Raw genomic sequence first — 10,305 nt, forward strand, 5'->3', positions numbered from 1 at the left:
AATCTCATTTTGAGTAGGTGTACCCATAGCCTACACATTCCCTCTAACACAGCCACACAGCTGAAGCTCCTGGAACGGGACCTCTACTCCCCTCAGCTCCCTCTTCAATATTTAGAACAAACAGGGCCCCCAAAAGTTGCTTGTGTCCTGATACAGTGTTAAAAAGCCCCTTATCAAAATGTGAGACACCCACAAGCATCACAGAGCAGCACACACCGTCAATGCCATGCATTGCAATATTGCAATGCCAATGCCATGCAATTATATTGACAGAAACATAAAAACCATCACTTGCCTTGAAACTGGAGTGGGTTTCACTCCCAGGGCTGTGTTCAGCCTGTCCCTCTGGATATCTTCCTCAGACTGTCCAGTGGGGCCCCAGTGGAAGAGGCACCGTGTGCCAACATCCTGAAAGCCAGAGGGAGGTGTGAGAGATGGGGCACTGCCCTCAGTGATGCCAGGCTGCCCTGGCAGTGCAGCTTTGCACACTGTGCCGGCCAGATTTCCAACCTGAGCCTGTCCAGCATGTGCACAGCTCCTGCACCTCCCAGCTTAGCCTTTGGCATGCACAGTGGGTCCCCAGGGCACACACAAAGGTTATAAAAATGCATTTATTGTGGGTGAAATTCAGGTGGTTTGTTAGAAAACAGTCAGGTCTGTACAGGTACATAAAACACAAACATGTTTTGGGTAAACATAAGAGATAATAATGAGAGAGTATGTATTCATATAGAGAAATAGAAAATTTTATTATTAGTTAGTAATTTAATAGTTAGTTACTTATTTAATAGTTAATTAGATAATAGTTAATAATTTAACTATTAACTACAAATAAAAATCAATATTTTCTAAGAGATAGCACACACAATTTCCAGGCATAATTGTAAGAGAAATCAGTGGAGAAGTGTAGGCAAATATTTGTTCATAACAGAAACAAAGGGTGCAGAAATGCATATCCAAATTCTATTTCTTAGTTAAAATTTATTGCTCCTGACATCAATAAATAAATGTAACATATTTGGGAAGTGGTGGCAAAGCATAGCTCTGCCATTAAATGGTTTTACCTGAGCACCAGCCACTGCATTCTCTATTAAGTTTTTGTTTGGATTTGCAATCCAGAACGTGCTGACAGCCCTGAAAAATCAAAATCAAAATGATCCTAAGCAGTTACCAAACAGGAAGGGATACATTTTCATAGCACTGCCCTGGACTTGAGCCACAACTCTCCTATTGACTTTAAAACTCCACACAACCTTTTAATGACACTCTTAAAGGAAAATAAACCATCCAGTAATGTCAGACATGGTCATTTATGGAGCCACATGCTGAACCTATTGTAAATTATATGGGAACATTAACACAAAATCCATGCTCTGTTCAATGCAGCTGAAGGAAATCCAAAGGTTGGGGTTTTTTTAAGTTAAGAAGCTTTGGAAAATGTCTGAAAATGAAACTTCTGGTCTGTTTTTTGAAACTTTAGGGGCAATGGCAGGAGCTAGGGATTCTCTATGAATTTATGAAGCTTCTACATGAAAAAAACAACCCAAATATCCTTGCAAGCCACAAGTGGCCCATTAAGAAGAAGTTTAAGGAGATATAATGTTGATGTTTGTCCCAGTAAGGAGTTTTTCTTCAGAGGGAAGCTCAGTAGTGGTACACACAGAAGCCAGATATAACTATAAAAACATTTTCATCTGTTGTCTTACTTCACTGGATAGCATCTTTTGCAAGTAATTAATAAAGGTCATGTATAAAAACACTGCTAGCCCTCTATCACTGAGGTGCCTCCATCAGCCCTGGAGCTGACTGGATACAGGCAGTGTGCATCACTGTGGACTGATCTTAAAACTACTCTGAGGAAGATTAAATGCATAATTAAGGGAAAATTGCAAAATACTGGATTTAAAAATACCCTCAGCTCTCAGAGAGAATATTTGATTCAGTGTCATAGAGTAAATATCAAAGATGCATAAAGATAAGTGTGTCTGACATGATATACCAACAAATCAGCATGGTTAATCTAGAAATTTTTATGACTACAACATTTCCAAAATTAAATAAGATATTCTTTAAAATGCACCATGCAAAGTAATTAATATTAACGAGATTCACGTTCTCAGAAGGTGCAGGGCCACTTCTTTCCTGTAATGATCATCTTGGGTAGAGATGGTATTTTACTATTTTAGTCTATTTAATATTAATTGACATGCTCAGGGATGTTGCATTAAACCCTAATTTGACCAAAAGGGCTTAGCACAAGCCTCCTTTGATGTACAGTCTTATGAAGATAAATTCAGAAATCCTTCTTTTAAATGTAAATACTAAATCAGGCTAGTTAAAATACCAGCTATTTGTTACTAAATCTTCCAGAAACCTTAACTTTGTACTCAAATGATCCCTGTCAGCATTTATATTCCCTCTTCAGGCATACAAAATTCCTGTTGACGTCAGTTATGTCTGTGCAAGACTGCAAGATTAACTAATATTAACCTACTTGGTTATTTTTGTATACAGAGGGATACTTGAAATAAATCCATTTCGTGGAATCATATCCTGTAATTTCCCCTTGATGGGCTGCAACTCTACATAACATCTGGAGTCACAAGCACTATAGTCCCCATAGGTATAGCTCTGCTGGATTTCATTGTTTTCCTGGCAGTCACCCCTCAAACTTGTCATCTGCTGCTCTTGTTTCTGCCTCAGTGAGGTGTCCAAAAGAGAATTAAAAGTGAGGCACAGCAAATTGAGGCACACAGGTACCCAGTTCCCCCTGAGTGAGAGTTGGAAATCCACCAGGACCCTGCAGATGGGTGCAGCACCTTGGAGTGAGCCACAGGGAGGGTGACAGGGAGCTGACACTGAGCATGTCCCTCCCAGCCAGCTGAGGCTTGGAAACACAAATAGGAAATGGATTTAGACAAAAATGCAAGTGTGCCTGCCAGCCTGCTAAGATCAGTGAGCCTGGCCACTTCCACCCTCCCACATGATGGGCAGGAGGAGGCCATGGAAGACTAACTTTGGACAGAAAACTTCAGCAACAAACTTCTCATTGTTTCAAACAGCATTTCAATTGTAGAGTTTCATTCTTCCGCATTTAGCTGCAGTTTGGCTAATTGTGCTTCAAAGGGCTGCATGAAAAGCCAGACTTGTATCCAAAACCAGATTTTAGCTTCAATTGATATGACCAGTGCCAGCTTCAGGCTTGCAGGACAGCCCTGAAAAGTCACACACACAAAACTGTAGAGATCACTCTCATGACCAGGACTAATGTGATTTAAAGAGCACCTACATTAGCACTCAGAGATAAGGGTCCATGCCATCAGAGCAAAACCCCAATAACTGATCAATTCCAGCATATCACTGATAGAAAACCCAAGCCTGGAAAGGCACCCACCTGCAGCACTGTCACAGTGCTGTCCCCAGCACCAGTGTTTCATGCTGGCACGTGAAACACTGTGGCCAACACCAGATGATCAAGACACCTCTAAGCACTGAATTATAAATAGTCCAGCAACACAATATTGGTGACCTTTCTGCCCTGCAGCATTGGCCAGCACAGGCTGAGCAGGCTGCACACGCCTGACACGTGCCCAGCTCTGGGCACAGCCCAGCCTGCCCCCAGCTCCCCAGGAACCCAAGCTGCTGCTGGCTCGCCAAGCAGCACAAGCCTGGCACAGAGCAGCAGATGGAGAAGGGGACTGCAGACATGACCCACACACAGAGGAGCACAAACCACTCTGGCAATGTACATCTAAAATTACATGCTCTAAAACCTCGGGATGGGAGGGGGGGAAACCTCCTCTCTGGTTCACTCTGCCTCAAGGGCTGGAATTTCATGATCTGATGCTGAAGCAGGTGCCTGTCTGTGTTATTTAACTGCCTTGCTCTGATACACATGCTGCTCTCTGGAATTGCAAATTATTTTAAATTATTTTAAAGCAAGACTGCTTATTACATTTTAACTACTTTTCATTTTAATGACTACAGATCAAAGCCACGTGAGTCTTTCAAAGAATCACATATTTAATCTTTACTATAAGATCTTCTCACTGGTTCAAGTACTCCCAGCCCTCAGGGCCATATGACCAGGGCTGGATCTCACTTGGATTATTGATTGCTCTATTGCACCCCACACATACAGATAAACCCTTGGGTGCCTCCCTTCTGATAAAGAGCAAGGCCATACACTGTTCTTCTAAGGACCATTATTAGCATAAAGCTTTTTTTTTATCCCAGACACATTACTTCAATTCCAGAGCTTTAATACCCAAGCAGAAGAAAGCAAGCTAAACTACATCCCCACATACTGGACCAGCCTCTGTTAACCTAAGGACTCTGTACACAGAATTAGGCTCCACAGACAGAGAAAATCACATATACGAGAAGGCAATCAAAAATTCTGAGTGATCTGAACAATATAAATCAAGTTTAGGATACATGAAGAATTCTCCTGTGTTGTACAGGTTCTATATTGCATTTTCATTAATACATTCTTTCAGGGGACCCTTTCACACATGGAGCACATTTCTATTTTGTGCTTACAAAGCCTTTTCAGTCCTTACAGGACTGAGAAAAAGTCGTCAGGAAAAACACAGGAGGTCAGGGAGTGTCAGCCTGAGCACCCACCCAGTGAATGGGGAAATGCTCACAGACACCAAAATATCACTCAGGGTCCTGCAGAGCACACAGCAACTGGACAAGTTGGGACTGGAGTAGGAATCTCTCTTTTCCAGCTGGCACACGTGTGGCTTTTGTTGTGACCCTTTTTTCTAGGTTCAGAATGCCCTTGTGAGAATCTAGGTCAAAGCCAAGATTCTGAGGACTGTCCTGGCACTGAAGTGACCATTTGGGTCTGTTCTGTTCATATTTCATTCCCTTTGTCTCATGTAAATAGTGGGATATATTTCATGTTACTCTGACTTAAGCCCTGTCTTTTTTATCTCATTGCAAATTAAAGGCCCATTGTTTCAGTCAGCTCCATTTAAACTTCACTGCTTTAATTTTAAATGAAAGTTCTCATTATCACAAACTGTCCAGAATTACCATGGCAAAGATTTCCCTGTATCTGATCACTCTGTATCTGATCTGATAATATTAATTAGGCTGTGCTGAGAACCTGGCATTTATTTCAAACAGCTGCACTACAAGAGGAGCAGTCCTAACTCAAATAAAGGCCAAGTCAGGACATTTCTTGGGAAAAATATGCCTTATTTCAATATTCTGATTTCTCTTTGTGTCACAGATGGCTCTTGCTATTTAGCCCTGGCTATGCAAAGAACTGAACTTGTTACTAATGAAATATTTGTCCTACCAGAAGGCCATGAGTTGCACCCTGAGAAGCAGTGGTGATAACCAGGTTGTTGAGGTGCATTGGATGTTCATCTCCTCCTCTCTCATCCACATCCTCAGCCAGGTGAAAATGCACAGGGTAACTGCCCAGGATTTTTTGCCCTACTTTTTTTCAGTTCCACTCCTGACACGTGAACAGAGCTAAAATTCCTTAGGATCTGTTGAGACAAATGCAGATCCAGGTAAGGCATTACAATAGAAAAACACACACAAAAAGAAAAACAGGTTTGGGCTTTTTTCCTCTCTCATTAGGCAATACTTTTTCAGAGTGAAACATGGTCCCAGGGGGAAGTGTGAGCTCCCTGTTTCCACCCAGAGCAGCTCAGGACCTGCAGAGCCATGTGCCAGCAGCTGCACACCTACGGGCAGGGGCTGCCAAGGAGCAGCTGCCAGGCAGCATGTGCAGAGTTTAGCAATAGCAGTGACAGACACGGTGCTCCTGCCAACTGCAGAGAGGGGGAGCGTTTGCCACCAGGCTCCATTTCCTGGCAGCTTCTACTGTCGAGTGATTTTAGCCCAGACCTGCACAGCTCCTCAGTTTCCACCACCTGGTGCAGGAGCAACTTTACACAAAGCCCCTGCAAACAGCAGGACTGCACCCAGCACACGTGAGACAACTGAGAGGCAAAGCACAGCAGGGTGAGAGCCAGCACTCCTCTGAGCCAGGGAGGCAGCAGGTTTGCTCTGCAGGAACCACAATTCCTTCAGTGACATCTCAAGAGCTGGCTTTGCATGGGCCCTACTGACAGCAGTGCTGCCACAGAACCCCCTCCAAGGGAATCCCCTAGGAGGGCATGTTTTTGCAGGCATAGTGAGGAAAATGTCTCATTGCAAGTTAGTTTTGCAAGACAGGCCAACAAATTTCCCCCTTTTTCATAGACAAATATACTTTTTCCCACACATACAATGGTAATTTGATGATTTATATCAATGGTAATTTGATGATTTATATCACTTATTTACAAACCGGGGAAGGAATTATCTGAAACTACCTACAAGCAAATGTATTGAAAATTACTCACTTTAATGTGCCCTCTGAATGGATCAAAAGAGAAAAACTGGTGTTGATATTGTCCATAACAGAAGTCTTCCTTTTCTCCTTGAATAAGTATATTTCTGGTCAGAAAACCAACCTCTGCCCTCATATCAACACCATCTATGACTTCTCCAATGTGAAGACAAAGTGGGCTGCCTGTGGAAACCAGAAAATTTATTATTCAGGATGAACACAACATCTTTATTACTGAATTGTTCTGGGCAAGTGCACACCCTTCCTTTAGGCAATCACCAAGTCTGGGGACATGCCAGTTATCAGTGTCTGATCCCAGAGGCTGCTACAAAGGACTGCTGCCTCTAGTGAAACTTTCAACCCCCAAAATAAAATTAGGGCCTTCAGCTCTCATATGTGCTCTTGTGTTTATGGGGCAAAAACTACTTTAAAAGACAAGTAAATGGAGAATGTAAAAGACAAGACAAAATACATTTAAGAAATAAATATTTAATACCATCAATTTACACTTGACCTTTTTTTCCTTGGGCAAGGAAGGAGATTAAACTCTTCAGCCTGATGCATAAAATATTCTGTGCTGGCAGTAATGATGCCAGGTCACCAGATAACCCACTTGTAACCTCATCCACCAGATGAAGAATTATTCCTTTGGACACTTCCACTTTTAATCCACTATGAGGCACACCTGAAAAATGAAGCAATCAATTATTTTTACAGCTGCACGTGGCAGAATCATACAATTAGATGAAGAGCATGCTGATTTAATTTTGATCTAGATAACCCTTTGCATGATAGAAGTGCTCTAGCCATTAAAAATGTTAGTGCCATCTCTTTGTAGAAAGCTAAAACATTACTTTGAGAGAGTACTTCTGTTAGCTTGGTCAACATCCATGTGAGCCAAAGACTGTGATATGATTGTCATTGCACTGTTCAGATTCACAGCAGCCACACAGGAAAACCACAGCAAAGCAAGAGAAGACGAGCAATTCTCAGGGAAGACTGAACCTTTTATCCATCCACTGAAAGCAGAAACAGTAAAACAGGTGATGTCCTATGTGAGGAAATCTCTTTGGGCAATGAGATTCCCAAACAGTCCCTGTTGTTCCGTTCCTGTGATACTCCTGCTTATCTTCTGCTCTGGAAAGCCGATCCTCTCTGAGAATGCCCACCACCAGCGCCCAGGATGCCTGAAGGAGACAGGGAAGGAGCAAACCGGTGACATTCCGAGCCCTCCACCGCGCAGAGAACTTGGGCAGGAGGGAGCGTGCAGCATGGCCCAGCGCCTCTCCCTCTGGCACGGGTGGCCCGGTGCATATTCATCCCCCGGGGTACCCACTGCATCCCCCCGGGGTACCCACTGCATCCCGCGGGTACCACGGCATCCTCCCGGGTACCCTCCACATCCCGGGTACCCACTACATCCCCCTCGGGTACCCACCGCATCCTCCCGGGTACCCACGGCATCCCCCTCGGGTACCCACGGCATCCTCCCGGGTACCCTCCACATCCCGCCGGGTACCCTCCGCCCCCCGCCCGGCCGAGCCCCGCTCCGCCCCGGGTCGGGCCGAGCCCCCGGCGTTGCGGAGCTGTCCATGGTGGCTCCGCTCCCGCCCCCGCCTCACCTGTAGCGCCGGCGGACGGCGCCGCTGCTGCCCAGGCGGTCCCGCAGCAGCAGCCGCGTCTCCGGTGTGGAGGCTGCGGCCAGCCGAGTGCCCCAGGGCGGCCGCCACCACCCTGCCGGGGGCTGCGGGGCCAGGAGAGCGCTGAGCCCGGCCGCGGGTGGCTGTGGAAGCGCCCCCGCCAGCAGCCGAGCCGTGCCGAGCCGAGCCGAGCCGTGCCGTGCCGCCGTCCAGGAGGCTCAGGCTGAGCCGCGGCTGCCCCAGCGCCTCTCGGCGGAGTCGGGGCCGTGGCGGAGCCGGCCGGGATGCACAGTCCTGTCCGGGAGGGCCCGGGAGCGGCATTGCCGGCCGTGCGGCTCCAGGATGCCGCCGGGATTCGCGCACACCAACTTCTGCCCGCAGCCCTCCGTGGCCGCCCCCTCGGCAGCTGGCCCGTGCAGGGAGCTGGTGGCCCCTGAGCCGCAGGGGCAGCGCTCCGGGCCGATGCGCCGCTCCCGCCGTCGCGGATGAGGATGCAGCGGGCTGCATGCAGGGTGATGGGCGGCCCGTGGGGGCGGTCGGCGAGCACCTGGGTGGCGAAGGGAGCGGAGGGGCTGGGGCCGGGAGGTGCCGGCAGGCCGGGACATCCCCGCAGCACCGGGCCCGGGGCCCCGCTTACCTCCGCGGCGGATGACAAGGGAGGGAAGGCGGCGGAGCCCTCGAGGCGCACGGCCGGCCACGGGCCGGTCCGGCAGGTGTCGGAGCGGCGTCGCCACGGGGCGAGGCGCGGGGCGGCATCCGGGCAGGGCCCTGCAAGAAACGGGCGGCGGCAGCGGCGGCGGGGTCGGGCGGGGCGCGGGGCGCGGAGGGCGCGGTACCGACCTGATGCTGCTGCCGAGCGCTGCTCCGCGACGCGTCCCGCGGCGGCACCGGCACCGAGAGCGTCCCCGGGTCCGGGTAGAAGGGCAGGAGGAGCCGCGGCTCCCAGGGTCTGCCCGCGGTCGGCGCATCCCGGGCGGTCCCGCAGCCGCTACCTGAAGCCCGGGGCCGCCCCCGGCCGCAACACGTGCGCCGCGACTTTGCACGGAGCCGCCAAAAGGCACATTTTGCTTTGGATGTGTTTTGCTTTCGTTGTTTTGGGGTTTTTTTTCTCTTTTTTCCCCTTCACTAAACGTCGCGACGGCGAAAGCAGAGCCCCGTCCCCTCTCGGCGCAGCCCGGAGGCGGCGAGCAGCGCGCAGCAGCGCGGACAGAGGGAGCCGGAGCGGCGCGGACGCAGCGGCCGCTCGACGAGCGGTCCCAAACTTCTCTGCACGCACTTACCTGTCCCGACAGCGCCCACCGTGGACTCTGCCCGCAGCCTCTCGGAGCTGCCGCGCCGGGCGGGGCAGGCAGGGCAGGGGCCGGCAGGCGCAGGCAGCTCCCGCTCCGCCGCTCCGGCTGCCTCCCCTCCGCCTCCCTTTTTATATCCATCTCCCAACCGCTGGCGGTGCCCGCACTGTTTACAGCGGCTCAGCCGCTGGCTCCTCCCAGCCGGGGACGTTCCCTCCAGCCTGGACGTATATCTACGAGCGGAGCCTGATGCCCCGCTGCCTGCACGGAAAGGTTTCCCCAGCTCCGGGGGCAGCGGGCTCCTTGCCGGGCTCCCCCCGGGTCTGTGCAGAGCCCGGTGGGGCTCGACAGCCCCGTGCAGAGGATGCGGCTGGGTGCCAGCTGTCTCTGCAAGGGCAGAGCGCTGAGGAGCCCCAGTCCCGATGTCCTAAACCGGGGCTTGGCATGCCTTGGTCCTTCTTGGGAGGCAACTGACCCCTCTGGCACCTTCCCGTGGGGTGTTTCCCCCTGTACTGCCCTGTGTCTGGCAGATCTATGGATGACACTGTAACCCAGCAGTTGCAAAAGCTCCCCTGGCAGTGAGTGAGCAGAGAGGTATTGGCCACTTCACCACCCATCAACCTGTACTCAGAGTCTGCAGTGAGAGGAAGAGGCTTAGAAACTGCTCCGACAAGATACAGACACAAAACCCCCATGTGCTGGCACTGCCTTCCTGGCTTGGAAGGTTCCAGTCTCAGTGGCCATGGCACCTGTCACACCTGACACCTGTCTCACCTGGCACTGACCATCACACACTGCCTTGTTTTCCATGAACCACAACATCACATTTTTTCATAGACTCTGAAATACAGCACAACTGAGCTTCTGGGTGGCACATAAACACAGATATCTGCTTTACTGCAGCCACAGCAGAGTTGTAATCCCTCACTTCCATTCCAGAGTCCAACATCCTGGGAGGACCAGCCAGAAGTGGGTAGGCAAAGGTTCCAGCCACTGCTGCTGCTGCCCAGAGCCAAAG

General features: G+C 49.7%; 1 long non-coding RNA gene across 1 annotated transcript; it reads right to left on the reverse strand.

Moving 5' to 3' along the window:
- Positions 1 to 305: 305 nt before the first annotated feature.
- LOC136562330 (uncharacterized) lies at positions 306 to 8,123 on the reverse strand. The gene is made up of 7 exons (XR_010784494.1): positions 7,981 to 8,123; positions 7,364 to 7,545; positions 6,873 to 7,043; positions 6,372 to 6,541; positions 5,312 to 5,507; positions 1,065 to 1,134; positions 306 to 408 (listed from the first exon to the last, which is right to left on the reverse strand). It is a non-coding gene; the product is annotated as an uncharacterized lncRNA (long non-coding RNA).
- Between the last annotated feature and the right edge of the window lie 2,182 nt (positions 8,124 to 10,305).

This window comes from Molothrus aeneus, chromosome 13 (assembly GCF_037042795.1).
Source record: "Molothrus aeneus isolate 106 chromosome 13, BPBGC_Maene_1.0, whole genome shotgun sequence".
Lineage (NCBI taxonomy): Eukaryota > Metazoa > Chordata > Aves > Passeriformes > Icteridae > Molothrus > Molothrus aeneus.